At 47.2% G+C, this 12859-nt stretch overlaps 1 protein-coding gene across 1 annotated transcript in view; it reads left to right on the plus strand.

The window, feature by feature from the left end:
• Positions 1 to 12859, plus strand: part of LOC306982685 (pleckstrin homology domain-containing family A member 7-like) — a gene marked incomplete at both ends in the record, with an annotated part of 82343 nt that overhangs the window by 2207 nt on the left and 67277 nt on the right. The gene's annotated exons all lie outside the window — the stretch shown is intronic.

Raw genomic sequence — 12859 nt, forward strand, 5'->3', positions numbered from 1 at the left:
CGATGCATCGAGTCCCGGTTTAGTCCCGCTTTAGTCCCGCTTTAGTCCCGCTTTAGTCCCGGTCTGGTCCCGGTCTGGCCCCGGTCTTCGCGCCCCTCGAGTCCTGGTCCCGGGCCGGATCTGTCCTGGATTCTCCCGGCTCGCAGGTGTTTTTTCCGGGTCAGGCGTCGCCGCGTTTTGGACGGACTTTGTGGAGACGGAGGCGTTTGAGGACAGCGGGAAAGCTCGGCGCTGGGGGAGCCGTGACTCACCTGTTGCTTCGGTGAAAGAGCCTCTGCGTCTGGACCGGGCTGCTCAGATAAACCACGTTTCAGAGCGACGCCGGGGAACATCTGGGTAACGGTGAACATCTGGGATTCTGCTCCGAACGCCTGAAACTCTTCAAACATTCACTTCTGTTCAGGCTTCGATACTTCTGTGACGATACCTGGTTTTCGATACCGATACCTGAGCGATCATGTCCGTTTATTCCTTTTCTTTCCTTTTCGTTTGTTTTATTTATTATCTTGGTGTCGTTTGTTTGAGGTGAAACGACCGAGAAACTTAACGACAAAAGGGCAGAAAAAACTCTTTTCAAGTTTTTATTTTTTTCGCACATTTTTTTAGTTTTTTTTCCAAAATGTTCCCGATTTATTTCCTAATTTAGCTTTTTTTTAACAATTTTTTTCCCCCCACAAATTTAATTTTTTTTCAAAAAATAGTTTATTTTTTTTACCAGATTTTAGTTTGGTTTTCTGTTCACAAGTTTACCCTTTTTTTCCCTTTTTACTTTTTACATTTTATTTTTTATATTTTTTTTTGCCACATTTTTTTTTTACGTTTTCACAAATTTACACATCTTTTTAATTTTATTTATTTTTTTACCACATTTTTTTTCCATTTTTTTTTTCTTCACAAATTTACACATTTTTTTTTATTTTATTTATTTATTTACCAGATTTTTTTTTTTTTTTTTTTCCACAAATTTACCTTTTTGTCCCTTTTACATTTTTTTTTTCAGCCCGTGTTTCCCTTTTTTTCTTTTAAATGACGACGGCCCACAGCATCAAAAACTTGTTTTCAGTTCTTGATACTTTTATGTTTTTTCCGGAACAGTTTATCGGTTCGAAGCTCATGAATATTAAAAACACTGAGATCGAACCACAGGAAAGTAAAAGGTAGAAAAGTCGACGGTTAACGGTAAACCTTTAATTTGTTTATTCATCAAAAACGGATTCATTTTATTGAAAGAAACTGGAGACGTGCAGCAGAGTGTCGGAGCCTCGCGTGGGATTTTTACAGCGTTTCCGTGACGATGCGTTCAAAGACTCTCCCCGAGGCTGTGGATCCAGGTGTGCTCGTCCTGTGACTCAGCCGCCGTCGCCGTGGAGACCAGGTGTGCCCGGCCGGAGGAGGGTTTGAAAATGTGGGGCGGATCGGAGCGGAGCCCGGAGGCCAACGGCGTCTTCTACTGTCACAGGCACAGGTACAGCGCCCCCTGTGGTCAAAAACATGAAGGTCTCCTACTGTCACAGGCACAGGTACAGCGCCCCCTGTGGTCAAAAACATGAAGGTCTCCTACTGTCACAGGCACAGCGCCCCCTGTGGTCAAAAACATGAAGGTCTCCTACTGTCACAGGTACAGCGCCCCCTGTGGTCAAACTTAATATTTCTGCTTGAGGCTAGTGCTAGCATTAGCATCGAAGACGTCTCTGTGTTTGAGGCTAGCGCTAACATTAGCTTCGAGGACGTCTCTGTGTTTGAAGCTAGCGCTAACATTAGCATCGAGGACGTCTCTGTGTTTGAGGCTAGCGCTAACATTCGCATCGAGGACGTCTGGTCTGTGTTTGAGGCTAGTGCCAATATTAGCATCGAGGACGTCTCTGTGTTTGAAGCTAGCGCTAACATTAGCAACGAGGACGTCTCTGTGTTTGAGGCTAAGGCTAACATTAGCATCGAGGACGTCTCTGTTTGAGGCTAAGGCTAACATTCGCATCGAGGACGTCTCTGTTTGAGGCTAACGCTAACATTCGCATCGAGGACGTCTGGTCTGTGTTTGAGGCTAGTGCCAATATTAGCATCGAGGACGTCTCTGTGTTTGAAGCTAGCGCTAACATTAGCATCGAGGACGTCTCTGTGTTTGAGGCTAGCGCTAACATTAGCATCGAGGACGTCTCTGTGTTTGAAGCTAGCGCTAACATTAGCATCGAGGACGTCTCTGTGTTTGAGGCTAAAGCTAACATTCGCATCGAGGACGTCTCTGTTTGAGGCTAACGCTAACATTCGCATCGAGGACGTCTGGTCTGTGTTTGAGGCTAGTGCCAATATTAGCATCGAGGACGTCTCTGTGTTTGAAGCTAGCGCTAACATTAGCATCGAGGACGTCTCTGTGTTTGAGGCTAGCGCTAACATTAGCATCGAGGACGTCTCTGTGTTTGAAGCTAGCGCTAACATTAGCATCGAGGACGTCTCTGTGTTTGAGGCTAGCGCTAACATTAGCATCGAGGACGTCTCTGTGTTTGAGGCTAACGCTAACATTCGCATCGAGGACGTCTGGTCTGTGTTTGAGGCTAACGCTAACATTAGCATCGAGGACGTCTCTGTGTTTGAGGCTAAAGCTAACATTAGCAACGAGGACGTCTCTGTGTTTGAGGCTAGTGCCAATATTAGCAACGAGGACGTCTCTGTGTTTGAGGCTAAGGCTAACATTAGCATCGAGGAGGTCTCTGTGTTTGAGGCTAAAGCTAACATTAGCATCGAGGACGTCTCTGTGTTTGAGGCTAATGCTAACATTAGCATCGAGGAGGTCTCTGTGTTTGAGGCTAAAGCTATCATTAGCATCGAGGACGTCTCTGTTTGAGGCTAACGCTAACATTAGCATCGAGGACGTCTCTGTGTTTGAGGCTAATGCTAACATTAGCATCGAGGACGTCTCTGTGTTTGAGGCTAACGCTAACATTAGCATCGAGGACGTCTCTGTGTTTGAGGCTAATGCTAATATTAGCATCGAGGATGTCTCTGTGTTTGAGGCTAACGCTAACATTAGCATCAAGGACGTTGCTGTGTTTGAGGCTAGCGCTAACATTAGCATCGAGGACGTCTCTGTGTTTGAGGCTAAAGCTAACATTAGCATGGAGGACGTCTGTGTTTGAGGCTAAAGCTAACATTAGCATGGATGACATCTGTGTTTGAGGCTAGCGCTAACATTAGCATGGAGGCCGTCTCTGTGTTTGAGGCTAACGCTAACATTAGCATCAAGGACGTCTCTGTGTTTGAGGCTAATGCTAACATTAGCATCGAGGACGTCTCTGTTTGAGGCTAACGCTAACATTAGCATGGAGGACGTCTCTGTGTTTGAAGCTAATGCTAACATTAGCATCGAGGACGTCTCTGTGTTTGAGGCTAACGTTAACATTAGCATCAAGGACATTGCTGTGTTTGATGCTAGCACTAACATTAGCTATTTTATTCCGGGACGGTTTATCGGTTCGAAGCTCATGAATATTAAAAACACTGAGATCGAACCACAGGAAAGTAAAAGGTAGAAAAGTCGATGGTTATTCATTCGCATCGGGACGTCTGGTCTGTGTTTGAGGCTAAGGCTAACATTAGCATCGAGGACGTCTCTGTGTTTGAAGCTAGCGCTAACATTAGCATCGAGGACGTCTCTGTGTTTGAGGCTAACGCTAACATTCGCATCGAGGACGTCTGGTCTGTGTTTGAGGCTAACGCTAACATTAGCATCGAGGACGTCTCTGTGTTTGAGGCTAACGCTAACATTCGCATCGAGGACGTCTCTGTGTTTGAGGCTAGTGCCAATATTAGCAACGAGGACGTCTCTGTGTTTGAGGCTAAGGCTATCATTAGCATCGAGGAGGTCTCTGTGTTTGAGGCTAAAGCTAACATTAGCATCGAGGACGTCTCTGTGTTTGAGGCTAATGCTAGCATTAGCATCGAGGAGGTCTCTGTGTTTGAGGCTAAAGCTAACATTAGCATCGAGGACGTCTCTGTGTGTGAGGCTAATGCTAACATTAGCATCGAGGAGGTCTCTGTGTTTGAGGCTAAAGCTAACATTAGCATCGAGGACGTCTCTGTTTGAGGCTAACGCTAACATTAGCATCGAGGACGTCTCTGTGTTTGAGGCTAATGCTAACATTAGCATCGAGGACGTCTCTGTGTTTGAGGCTAACGCTAACATTAGCATCGAGGACGTCTCTGTGTTTGAGGCTAATGCTAACATTAGCATCGAGGACATCTCTGTGTTTGAGGCTAACGCTAACATTAGCATCAAGGACGTTGCTGTGTTTGAGGCTAGCGCTAACATTAGCATCGAGGACGTCTCTGTGTTTGAGGCTAAAGCTAACATTAGCATGGAGGACGTCTGTGTTTGAGGCTAAAGCTAACATTAGCATGGAGGACGTCTGTGTTTGAGGCTAAAGCTAACATTAGCATGGAGGACGTCTGTGTTTGAGGCTAAAGCTAACATTAGCATCGAGGACGTCTCTGTGTTTGAGGCTAATGCTAACATTAGCATCGAGGAGGTCTCTGTGTTTGAGGCTAAAGCTATCATTAGCATCGAGGACGTCTCTGTTTGAGGCTAACGCTAACATTAGCATCGAGGACGTCTCTGTGTTTGAGGCTAATGCTAACATTAGCATGGAGGACGTCTCTGTGTTTGAGGCTAACGCTAACATTAGCATCAAGGACGTCTCTGTGTTTGAGGCTAATGCTAACATTAGCATCGAGGACGTCTCTGTTTGAGGCTAACGCTAACATTAGCATCGAGGACGTCTCTGTGTTTGAAGCTAATGCTAACATTAGCATCAAGGACGTTGCTGTGTTTGAGGCTAGCGCTAACATTAGCATGGAGGACGTCTCTGTGTTTGAGGCTAAAGCTAACATTAGCATGGAGGACGTCTCTGTGTTTGAGGCTAAAGCTAACATTAGCATGGAGGACGTCTCTGTGTTTGAGGCTAAAGCTAACATTGGCATCGAGGACGTCTGTGTTTGAGGCTAAAGCTAACATTGGCATCGAGGACGTCTGTGTTTGAGGCTAAAGCTAACATTAGCATGGAGGACGTCTCTGTGTTTGGGGCTAAATGTAACATTAGCATGGAGGCCGTCTCTGTGTTTGAGGCTAAAGCTAACATTAGCATGGAGGACATCTCTGTGTTTGAGGCTAACGCTAACATTAGCATCGAGGACGTCTCTGTTTTTGAGGCTAGCGCTAACATTAGCATCGAGGACGTCTCTGTGTTTGAGGCTAAAGCTATCATTAGCATCGAGGACGTCTCTGTGTTTGAGGCTAGCGCTAACATTAGCATGGAGGACGTCTCTGTGTTTGAGGCTAGCGCTAACATTAGCATGGAGGACGTCTCTCTGTTTGAGGCTAGCGCTAACATTAGCATCGAGGACGTCTCTGTTTTTGAGGCTAGCGCTAACATTAGCATCGAGGACGTCTCTGTGTTTGAGGCTAACGCTAACATTAGCATCGAGGACGTCTCTGTTTTTGAGGCTAGCGCTAACATTAGCATCGAGGACGTCTCTGTGTTTGAGGCTAAAGCTATCATTAGCATCGAGGACGTCTCTGTGTTTGAGGCTAAAGCTAACATTAGCATCGAGGACGTCTCTGTGTGTGAGGCTAAAGCTAACATTAGCATGGAGGACGTCTCTGTGTTTGAGGCTAAAGCTAACATTAGCATGGAGGACGTCTCTCTGTTTGAGGCTAACGCTAACATTAGCATGGAGGACGTCTCTGTGTTTGAGGCTAAAGCTAACATTAGCATGGAGGACGTCTCTGTGTTTGAGGCTAACGCTAACATTAGCATGGAGGACGTCTCTGTGTTTGAGGCTAAAGCTAACATTAGCATCGAGGACGTCTCTGTGTTTGAGGCTAAAGCTAACATTAGCATGGAGGACGTCTCTGTGTTTGAGGCTAAAGCTAACATTAGCATGGAGGACGTCTCTGTGTTTGAGGCTAAAGCTAACATTAGCATGGAGGACGTCTCTGTGTTTGAGGCTAAAGCTAACATTAGCATGGAGGACGTCTCTGTGTTTGAGGCTAACGCTAACATTAGCATGGAGGACGTCTCTGTGTTTGAGGCTAAAGCTAACATTAGCATCGAGGACGTCTCTGTGTTTGAGGCTAAAGCTAACATTAGCATGGAGGACGTCTCTGTGTTTGAGGCTAAAGCTAACATTAGCATGGAGGACGTCTATGTGTTTGTATTGTACATGTTTTACATTGAGATGGTACTTGAGTAAACCTGCTCACAGACTGACTGTCGGGTCGACTGAAGCGTCTCCGTCCTGTTGTGGGCGGATGTGCGTCAGATATACGGACGTACCAGAAACACGCAAATAGAAAGGTTCCGGCTCGGGGGAAATTAGATTAATTGTCGTTAAAATCTTTGTATTTAATGAATCCAAATTAACGCACTAAAGCTGATGTTTCCTGACGTTTAAAGCTGACGTTTAAAGCTGATGTTCCTGGAAGTGCACACTGTCGTTGTGTCCTTGGGCAAGACACTTCACCCACATTGCCCCCAGTGTCTGTGTGCATTGTTGTATGAATGAAAGTATGAATGGGTGAGTGGGTCCTGCTGTAAAGCGCCTTGAGGGCCTAATGTAGGTGGAAAAGCACTATATAAGTTGAGACCATTTACCATAAAGCTGATGTTTCCTGATGTTTAAAGCTGATGTTTAAAGCTGATGTTTCCTGGTATTTAAAGCTGATGTTTAAAGCTGATGTTTAAAGCTGATGTTTCCTGGTATTTAAAGCTGATGTTTAAAGCTGATGTTTCCTGATGTTTAAAGCTGATGTTTCCTGGTGTTTAAAGCTGATGTTTCCTGGTGTTTGTCAGAGACGGTGGATGTTTAGTCACAGACTCACACCTCGCTCTGGTCCTCCCACTCACTCCCCCCCCCCCCTCGTCCCCCCTCCCTCTCTGTCCTCCCACTCTCTCCTTTACCTGCCCCCCCCCCCCCGTCCCCCCTCCCTCTCTGTCCTCCCACTCTCTCCTTTACCTGCCCCCCCCCCCCCTCGTCCCCCCTCCCTCTCTGTCCTCCCACTCTCTCCTTTACCTGCTTCCCCCCCCTCGTCCCCCCTCCCTCTCTGTCCTCCCACTCTCTCCTTTACCTGCCCGTGCTCTGATGCAGTGAGTCAGGGTTAGTCACAGACTCTGAAACCGTAAACGAAGCTCAGGCAGATCCGCCTCTTTAAACATGTGGAAACGAGGCCCACAGGAGAAACACAACGGTCCAGTCGAAGATCTAAAGCCTAGACTTTAAATCAAAAGGTCTGAATGTCGTCTGTGACCTTCAGATTTGGGTAAAGCCGACCCTCTCCCACGGAGGCTCGTGAAAAGCCTCAAACCTTTTCCTTGACCTTAACCAGACGCTCTGTTTCCACGGCAACGCTCTGGAGCTCATGAATATTCAGCACGCCGGAAACGATGGGGAAGTGAGGAGTGAGCGCTACAACATGTACAATAGGGCCACGCCTCCGTCAGCCTGCCCCGGAGGCGGCCGTGGCTCCAACAGCAGCTTCCCCTGAGTCTGGAGTGAAAGATTAAAGACGACTCCCATCTGCTCCTGATCGTCTCTGTGAGAGTAATCAGAGCTGCAGGGGGCGCTGTTCCACTGTATTCAGAGCTGCAGGGGGCGCTGTTCCACTGTAATCAGAGCTGCAGGGGGCGCTGTTCCACTGTAATCAGAGCTGCAGGGGGCGCTGTCTCACTGTTCCACTGTAATCAGAGCTCATGTGAGTTTCTGATGTTTCCGTCTGAGTCACTAAAGTCTGAGCTGAAGCGGAAACTCTGCCAACGAGGCTTCTCCTCCTACGAGCGTTACTACGACTGTACTATTACTACAACTGTTGCTACGACAACGGTACTGTTTACCTTCATCTCCCTGTTTTCACATTTCCTGCTCACCCTGAGAGTTTCTGAGCTGAAAGTAACAAGTGCTTTTCACCGTTATGAGATCAATAAAGGCTGATCACAACATTAGCCACTGTTAGCACAACAATGGCCGCTGTTAGCACAACATTAGCCACTTTTAGCACAACATTAGCTGCTGTTAGCACAACATTAGCCTCTGTTAGCACAACATTAGCCACTTTTAGCACAACATTAGCCACTGTTAGCACATTAGCCGCTGCTAGCACAACATTAGCCGCTGTTAGCACAACATTTGCCACTGTTAGCACAACAATGGCCGCTGTTAGCACATCAGCCACTGTTAGCACAACATTAGCCACTGTTAGCACAACATTTGCCACTGTTAGCACAACATTAGCCACTGTTAGCACAACATTAGCCACTGTTAGCACAACATTAACCGCTGTTAGCACAACATTAGCCACTGTTAGCACAACATTAGCCGCTGGTAGCACAACATTAACCGCTGTTAGCACAACATTAGCCACTGTTAGCACAACATTAGCCGCTGGTAGCACAACATTAACCGCCGTTAGCACAACATTAGCCACTGTTAGCACAACATTAGCCGCTGGTAGCACAACATTAACCGCTGGTAGCACAACAATGGCCGCTGTTAGCACAACATTAGCCACTTTTAGCACAACATTAGCTGCTGTTAGCACAACATTAGCCTCTGTTAGCACAACATTAGCCACTTTTAGCACAACATTAGCCACTGTTAGCACATTAGCCGCTGCTAGCACAACATTAGCCGCTGTTAGCACAACATTTGCCACTGTTAGCACAACAATGGCCGCTGTTAGCACATCAGCCACTGTTAGCACAACATTAGCCACTGTTAGCACAACATTTGCCACTGTTAGCACAACATTAGCCACTGTTAGCACAACATTAGCCACTGTTAGCACAACATTAACCGCTGTTAGCACAACATTAGCCACTGTTAGCACAACATTAGCCGCTGGTAGCACAACATTAACCGCTGTTAGCACAACATTAGCCACTGTTAGCACAACATTAGCCGCTGGTAGCACAACATTAACCGCTGGTAGCACAACATTTGCCACTGTTAGCACAACAATGGCCGCTGTTAGCACATCAGCCACTGTTAGCACAACATTAGCCGCTGCTAGCACAACATTAGCCGCTGTTAGCACAACATTAGCCTCTGTTAGCACAACATTAGCCACTTTTAGCACAACATTAGCCGCTGTTAGCACAACATTAGCCTCTGTTAGCACAACATTAGCCACTTTTAGCACAACATTAGCCGCTGCTAGCACAACATTAGCCGCTGTTAGCACAACATTAGCCTCTGTTAGCACAACATTAGCCACTTTTAGCACAACATTAGCCGCTGTTAGCACAACATTAGCCTCTGTTAGCACAACATTAGCCACTTTTAGCACAACATTAGCCACTGTTAGCACAACATTAGCCGCTGTTAGCACAACATTAGCCACTGTTAGCACAACATTAGCCGCTGTTAGCACAACATTAGCCACTGTTAGCACAACATTATCCACTGTTAGCACAACTTTAGCCGCTGTTAGCACAACATTAGCCACTGTTAGCACAACATTAACCACTGTTACCACAACATTAGCCGCTGTTAGCACAACAATGGCCGCTGTTAGCACAACAATGGCCGCTGTTAGCACAACATTAGTCGCTTTTAGCACATTAGCCGCTGTTAGCACAACATTAGCTGCTGTTAGCACAACATTTGCCGCTGTTAGCACAACATTAGCCGCTGTTAGCACAACATTAGCTGCTGTTAGCACAACATTAGCCGCTGTTAGCACAACATTAGCCGCTGTTAGCACAATATTAGTCGCTTTTACCACATCAGCCGCTTTTAGCACAACATTAGCCGCTGTTAGCACAACATTTGCCGCTGTTAGCACAACATTAGCCGCTGTTAGCACAACATTAGCTGCTGTTAGCACAACATTAGCCGCTGTTAGCACAACATTAGCCGCTGTTAGCACAACATTAGTCGCTTTTACCACATCAGCCGCTGTTAGCACAACATTTGCCGCTGTTAGCACAACATTAGCCGCTGTTAGCACAACATTAGCCGCTGTTAGCACAACATTAGTCGCTTTTACCACATCAGCCGCTGTTAGCACAACATTAGCCGCTGTTAGCACAACATTAGCTGCTGTTAGCACAACATTAGCCGCTGTTAGCACAACATTAGCCGCTGTTAGCACAACATTAACATTAGTTCTTCAACATTACAAGAATATCATTAAATACAAAAATAGTTGGAAAGTTGAGCTCATGAATAAGACGGGGCTTTTATTTTGGCGAGCTGGAAGGAAACAGGAAGTCACTTCTTGGGCGTCGTTGTTTGGATTTGAAGTCATGCACAGCGTCAGTTCAAACACATGTGCACCGTAGGTCATGTGACCTGCTGCTGCACTGACAGCCACATGTTTCTCACCTTTACCCAAATCTAACAGCCTCTTCCAGCTACAGGACACGCCTCATTTGAAAGCTAAGACCCTTAAACCTGCTCAGGCCAGTTTCTGCCTCAGGAGAAAAGTACAAATACTCCCTCTCTCCCTGTAGTGAATGTAAATACTGTGGGCGAGCGAGAGTCAGATATTTGTGTCACAGCCGCTCGGTCTATTTGCAGTTTCAGCTGTACCTCGTGTACCGCGCGTGTGTGTACTCTGTGTACTCTGTGTACTCTGTGTACTCTGTGACCCGCTACACACGCCACGTACTTCCACTCCGACGTGCCGAGGAATACTGTGATACTGAGGAGTACTGAGGAGTACTGCAATACTGAGGAGTACTGCAATACTGAGGAGTACTGCAATACTGAGGAGTACTGCAATACTGAGGAGTACTGAGGAATACTGCGAAACTGAGGAGTACTGCAATACTGAGGAGTACTGAGGAATACTGCGATACTGAGGAGTACTGCAATACTGAGGAGTACTGAGGAATACTGCGATACTGAGGAGTACTGCGATACTGAGGAGTACTGCAATACTGAGGAGTACTGCAATACTGAGGAGTACTGCGATACTGAGGAGTACTGCAATACTGAGGAGTACTGCGAAACCAGGGAGTACTGCAATTCTGAGTACTGCGAAACTACAATACCGAGGAGTACTGTGATACCAGGGAATACTGCAGTACCTGAGAGTACTACGATACTGAGGAGTACTGCAATACTGAGGAGTACTGTGATACTGCGATACCAGGGAGTACTGCAGTACCAGGGAGTACTGTGATACTGAGGAGTACTGCGATACTCAGGAGTACTGCGATACTTCAGGTACACAGGACTGTATGAATCATTTACAGAAACAGACGAGACTTTCTCTGTTTAAAGACTCTTATTTTGACAGTTTAGTTTCTAAGGTTTGGATCCGGTTTAGTTTTGGAATAAACTTATTATTATTTTGAGGATTTGAAAGTTTATTTTCTTGTTTGTGGGCGTGGCCTCGTGTTATAAAGTCAACAGTCATTGGATGATTGAAAGGTCATGTGACACAAGCTTTAAGTTAATTATATTTAAGACTTTACTAAAGATGTTTATAGTGAACGGACAGGAAGTGACATAGATGAAGGTAAAGGTCTGACAGGAAGTGACATAGATGAAGGTAAAGGTCTGACAGGAAGTGACATAGATGAAGGCGGATCATTTAAACTGTTGCTGTGCCTGAACTTTACTTTCATCTATGTCACTTCCTGTCAGACCTTTACCTTCATCTATGTCACTTCCTGTCAGACCTTTACTTTCATCTATGTCACTTCCTGTCAGACCTTTACCTTCATCTATGTCACTTCCTGTCAGACCTTTACCTTCATCTATGTCACTTCCTGTCAGCAGCTTAAACTTCAAATTAAAACATGATCACATGAACATGATCATGATCATTCCTCCTCTCTCTCTCTCTCCTCTCTCCCTCCCTCCCTCCCTACCTCCCTCCCTCCCTCCCTCCCTCCCTCCCTCCTCTCTCTCTCTCCTCTCTCTCTCCTCCCTCCCTCCCTCCCTCCCTCTCCCTCCTCTCTCTCTCTCTCTGTCTCTCTCTCTCTGTCTCTCTCTCTCTGTCTCTCTCTCTCTCTCTCTCCCTCCTCTCTCCCTCCTCTCTCTCTCCTCTCTCTCTCTCTCTCCCTCCTCTCTCTCTCTCACTCTCCCCCCCTCCCTCCCTCCCTCCTCCCTCTCCTCCCTCCCTCCTCTGTCTCTCTCTCTCTGTCTCTCTCTCTCTCTCTCCTCTCTCTCTCCTCTCTCCCTCCCTCCCTCCCTCCCTCTCCCTCCCTCCTCTGTCTCTCTCTCTCTGTCTCTCTCTCTCTCTCTCTCCTCTCTCTCTCTTCCCCTCCCTCCCTCCCTCCCTCCCTCCCTCCCTCCCTCCCTCCCTCCCTCCCTCCCTCCCTCCCTCCCTCCCTCCCTCTCCCTCCCTCCTCTGTCTCTCTCTCTCTGTCTCTCTCTCTCTCTCCCTCCTCTCTCCCTCCTCTCTCCCTCCTCTCTCTCTCCTCTCTCTCTCTCTCCCCCTCCCTCCCTCCCTCCCTCCCTCCTCCCTCTCCTCCCTCCTCTCTCTCTCTCCTCTCTCTCTCCTCCCTCCCTCCCTCCCTCCTCTCCCTCCTCCCTCCTCTCTCCCTCCCCCCCTCCCTCCCTCCCTCCTCCCTCTCCTCCCTCCTCTCTCTCTCTCCTCTCTCTCTCCTCCCTCCCTCCCTCCCTCCTCTCTCTCCTCTCTCTCTCTCTCTCTCCTCTCTCTCTCTCTCCTCTCTCTCTCTCTCCTCCCTCCTCTCCCCCCTCCCCCCCTCCCCCCTCTCCCCCTCTCTGTTCGTTCTGCTGACCCCACAGTTTCCCCCCCCCCCCTCTGTCTGCTCTGCTGTTGCTCTGACTCTTTTCTCTCTGACTTTGATGGAACGTGAGTTTGTTTTTCTCTTTAGTCACAGTTCAGTCTCGCCTT

This window comes from Gobius niger (genome assembly GCF_951799975.1).
Source record: "Gobius niger genome assembly, contig: SCAFFOLD_32, whole genome shotgun sequence".
Taxonomy (NCBI): Eukaryota; Metazoa; Chordata; class Actinopteri; order Gobiiformes; family Gobiidae; genus Gobius; species Gobius niger.